Genomic DNA, 5,055 nt, shown 5'->3' on the forward strand with positions numbered 1-5,055 from the left:
GTTTGATGCCACGAATGTCAGCCAGCATCCATTTTATTGCACGCATGTGCTTTTGCAACATCTGCAAAAGAGAATGTTCATTAGGCTTGGAAAAGTTTGCATAAATAATTACAGGTAAGATTTTGTTGTTCCAAGGAAAGGTATTTAAGGTGATTATGAATAGTTTCAGCTCTAGTTCTGGTGGTTCTTCTAATAATGGATGCGTTGGTTTCATCTGCCGCTTACTCAGAATTGGCAGCTCGAATTCTTCATGTTTTTTTCCAACGCGAGGACCTCACAAACTTGGGTCACTTCCACTTCAGGCAACTCTATTTTGTTCAGTTGACATTCTTATTATCTAGGAACTTTAATGTGGTTTAACACATTAAACTTCACTTCCTGATTGTCTACACGCATGATCAATTTTCCCTCGTGCACGTCTATTAATACTTTCCCAGTGGCTAGAAAGGGTCGTCCAAGAATGATTAGTACATCCCTATCTGCTTCATAGTCTAGGATGATGAAATCCACTGAGAATATGAAGTTGTCAACTTTTACCAGAATCTTCAATCTTTCCTTCAGGGTATGTGATCTTCAACTTTTACCAGAATCTTCAATCTTTCCGTGTTGCTAGACAAGACTTCTGGCTGCCGATTCTTCAACTCACTCGCAATCTGACCACCTGTATCTGCAGATTTTTTATGGAAGACGCCTGACTTTTTAGCAATGCGTGTTCTGGGTGATAAACTCCTTTAAGAAGTTTTCAAGCAAAGATGCTGAACTCGAAGCATGACCTTCTCTATTAAAGGATTGTTGGTGCGGCTGCTGCGTTGGCTGGAATCCAGGCGGCGGTCCTTGCCTTTGCTGCTAGTTTACCTCTGGGTGGTGTGGCCTCTATTGATTACCTGCCCAAGAGAAATTTGGATGGTTCCTCCATCCGGGATTATAGGTGTTTAAGAATGAGTTATTTTTTTTATAAAGCATACCGATTGCGGATTTTGTGGGCAATCAGAGTAGGAATGGGGATCTCCACAGCCCCACAGCTAACCATGGGTTGTACAATGTTTCTACCTTATTTACCTTTTGCGGGTTTGATGCGTTCCTCCGGTGACATATTCTACAAAAGGTTTGTCATAGTAGCCACTTATGCAGAGAGCGTGGCTATTGCTTAGAGTCAATAAATTCACATTCTGAGGTCGCCTTTTCCTTTTTGCTCTTGTGTCGTAAGAGTCATCCACCAATTCCATATTATGCTTGGCTATGCGGTTTAATATTTTCTTAACTTCATTATAAGATTTGTCCATGATACCGCCAGCTGCAGCTGCGTCGGCTCCATTTGAGACGGTCTGTTTAATCTGCCATAGAAAGTCTCCATCTGGATGAGAACAGTAATCCATGATTGGGGCAATTCTTGACTAATCCTTTAAAATGCTCCCATGCGGCACTCAAGGTTTCAGCTTCTTCCTGCTCGAAGTTCATGATCTCTCTCCGCCTCTTTGCATTTGTGGTGGGTGGGAAGTACTTCTGCATGAATTTCTCTACCAACTTTTCCCAGGTCGTGATCTCTCTAGGCTCTAAAGAACTTACCCATTACTTAGTGTCGTCACACAGATAATATGGGAATAAAGATAGCCTGATAGCTTCTGGAGTGATTCCAGGAATCACAAACGAGTTGCACGTCTCCAGGAAACGTTTCATGTGGCCGTGAGGGTCTTCTCCTTGAGCACCCCCAAATTGTCCATGAATAGTAGTCAGGACACGTTCTCTTGAAAACGCTTAAATCATCGATTTCCTCATAATCATCCCCTAGAGGGATGCCCCCGCGTTCACACAACGCACAGATCAGCCAAGTGAAATAGAGTTGTCTTCGTGGTTTAGCTTTAATGGCTTTGATTTGGTCCCTCATTATCCTCCCTACGTCTAGAGGAATGCGCTGCATGATGCAGAAAGTGGCTAGGACGCGTTCTCTTGATAATGTTTCATCATGTGTTGTAGGCATGATGCTTTTCTTAATCAAATAATACCATAAGTTTGCGTTTGGTTTCAGATTTCTGGAAGCTAAGATCTTTACTCTACTTCTTGAAGTTTGTCATTTGCTTCAAGGTTTGTCCACTACTCTTAACGCATCTTCTACTTGGCTTGGAGTCGGATGTTCCAAGATGCGATTTCCGTCTACGTCTGGGTTACCTTCAATATTGAACACTTCATTAATTTTGTCAGCTGAGAAGCGCACGAAAACACCATCAACGAACGTCGTATTTCTCTCCATATCAAACTCACTGCTACAAAATTGGCGGACAAGGTTGGGCCAACTTCGTATGCCCAACGCATAGTTGACCCCAGCCCATTGTGTCCACAGTTTCGGTTATATATGGCGCAATGGGTTGCGTTCGGGGAAGAAGCCCTTCTCGGCAAGGATGTCACTTCCCTTGGTTTTTTTAGGTAACGCGTTAATTACCTTGCATTTGCCCGCCTCGTGTGCTTTGGTTTCTCGCGCTAGCTCACTTAATTCATTTTCCAACTTTTCTTAGAGGGCTAACTTCCTTCGCCCCTGTCGTGCGGACTGGTATTGCTCCAAATCCTTTTCTAACACTATAGACCTTGAGCAGCTCTCACGTTACACCCTCAGGACCAGATGCGAACTGCTTTTCTTCATCCTCCAAAATTAATTTCCTTTTTCTCATCACTCTCTTTTCTTTTGCTGGCTCTTCATCCGCGTCAGATTGGCGAGGTTGCGACACATCCGAGCCAGTTTCCCTTTCTCCCTCTTCTTCTTCTTCCAACTCTGCTTTAAGCATCATCGCAAAATGCTCCGCTTCATCAATTTCAAGTGATACGTCAGTTGGGTCAGGATGCATCACTTGTTCCTCTTCTACTTGGCCCCGATTCAAACTTGCCAAAATTGCCCCAAAAACTTCTTGCTAGTCTCTTCAAGCCAATTCCGCAAGTTTCGCACTATTTTTCTCTGACGCAGGACTATCAGAGCTGGGCCTGGGGGGAGTGATTGGTGGGGTGCCGAATGGGATATGCGGCGACCCGAGGGATGAAATGATAATGGGTGAACGCGGTTGGAGGGGTTGGCTAGGTCTTTTTGCTTCGATGAGGTAAATGGTGACTAAAGGTTGGATGGATAATGGGAGGAGTGGACGCACTGGAGGCAATGGTGCGGTGTGGAGATGAGCGGGATCAGGGTCATGCGTCGCACCCACCGGCGTAATATTTGGAATAAACGGTGGTGGTGTGGGCTTTGTGTAGGGTTTCTCGACGATTGAGGAGGAAGAAGGGCGTTGCCGCCTTGGTTTGGTGGGAGTTTTGGGTTTAGGTTTTGCGGCGATTTTGGGTTTTGGTGGGTTTTGAAGGATTTTGAATTTGTGGTGGTTTCGTTGGGCTTCGACCGAAATGGTCGCTGGGATGTGGTGGAATGCCCGTCGTGCGAAGGCTTGGTCAGAAAGGTGGTTTTTGAGGTTCGACGAGGGTTTGGAGGGGGCAACATTGAAGTAGAAGAAGATGAAAAGGAACTTACCAGCGATATGCCTCTGTAGCTCAGTGACTAGTTTTGGCTATGGATGCTGAAGACATTGTGGCTGAAGGCTGACTGGAGTAACGGACTTGATCGAAGGGCGGTGAAGGTCGTGAACTAGAGTTTTTTCCGAAGTCAGATTGAAGGAGATGGAAGAAAAAGAGATTTCGAAGGTTTGTGTTTTATAGCTCTGTGGGAGAGGATATGGTGATGTCAGGGGGCGCCTAACATCCTCATTTATTATGCAAATGAAAGGACCTTCCTAGGGTTTCTAGGAAATCGAGTACTTTGTTTTTTCGAGATGCATCCTTTCGATTTGGGTCATGCGTTGGCTTAAGTCCAACACATCAGTTTTATTCCCATCCTAAGCTTCTTCCGATTGTCACAATTTTTTAAAAAAATTAAATAATTCTCTTAAATAAGAAAGTAATAACAATCATCAATCAACTTAAAACATAACGCAAAGACAAGCAAACAATCAGAGTAAACACAAACGCAGTCATAAAATACATAATGCAAAAGAAATAAAGGTAGAAGAAGCATCCCTGGAATATGTGTCGATGTGAACGCAGGGATGCTTCGACGCAAGCCTCAGTTGGAGAGGGAATAAGTGTCATCCACTCATTCCATATTATCTTGGCTATGCGATCCAGTATTTCCTTAGATTCGTTATAAGATTTGTCCATGATACCGCTAGCTGCAGCTATGTCAGCTGCCATTTGAGACGCTCTGTTTAATCCTCTATAGAAAGTCTCCATCTGGATGGTTAACGTTAATCCATGATTGGGGCAATTCTTGACTAATCCTTTAAAACACTCCCATGCGACACTCAAGGTTTCAGTTTCTTCCTACTCGAAGTTCATGATCTCTCTCTGCCTTCTTACGTTTGTGGTGGGTGGGAAGTATTTCTACATGAATTTCTCCACCAACTTTTCCCAGGTCGTGATCTCTCCAGGCTCCAAAGAACTTACCCATTGCTTTGCGTCGTTACGTAGAGAATATGGGAATAAAGATAGCCTGATAGGTTCTAAAGTGATTCCAGCAATCACAAACAAGTTGCATGTCTCCAAGAAACATTTCAAGTGGGCGTGAGGGTCTTCTCCCCGAGCACCCATAAATTGTCCAACTATTTGGAGCATTTGTAACATCACAAATTTCATCTCAAATCTTGTCCCATCTGGCGTTGGATATATGATCCATGGTGAGAAATCATACAACCCAGGAGACACATACTTCCGCATGGGACGTGTACTACTGTTTGCCATTATGATAGGATTTTGCGCAGTGTAGGCTAGCTGTTGAACTAAGTTATAATTCGCTTGTCCGTCCACCATTTGTTGTTGCCTGGTTTGTTGTTTGAGTAGTTATTGCCTTAACTTGCGGCAACGATTAGATTGATTTCTTCGTCGGAAGGTCCTTTTCAACTTCGGGGTTGTATACAAGTTCAAGAGTGCTTTCCCTGCTCATAAACGTTTACAAGCTTCGTTTAGCTCGTAATACTCCCTCAGTTGTAGTTTTCCTACAAAAGATACAAGCAAAATTTCTGGTTAGTTTTG

At 43.7% G+C, this 5,055-nt stretch overlaps 2 non-coding genes across 2 annotated transcripts; both read left to right on the forward strand.

The window, feature by feature from the left end:
• Positions 1 to 1,369: 1,369 nt before the first annotated feature.
• Positions 1,370 to 1,473, forward strand: LOC120092297. The gene has a single exon (XR_005486004.1). It is a non-coding gene; the product is annotated as a small nucleolar RNA R71 (small nucleolar RNA).
• A 2,800-nt stretch (positions 1,474 to 4,273) lies between these two features.
• On the forward strand, positions 4,274 to 4,379 carry LOC120092304. Its single transcript, XR_005486011.1, has one exon. It is a non-coding gene; the product is annotated as a small nucleolar RNA R71 (small nucleolar RNA).
• The last annotated feature ends 676 nt before the right edge of the window (positions 4,380 to 5,055 follow it).

Source organism: Benincasa hispida, chromosome 11 (assembly GCF_009727055.1).
Source record: "Benincasa hispida cultivar B227 chromosome 11, ASM972705v1, whole genome shotgun sequence".
In the NCBI taxonomy this organism is placed as follows: domain Eukaryota; kingdom Viridiplantae; phylum Streptophyta; class Magnoliopsida; order Cucurbitales; family Cucurbitaceae; genus Benincasa; species Benincasa hispida.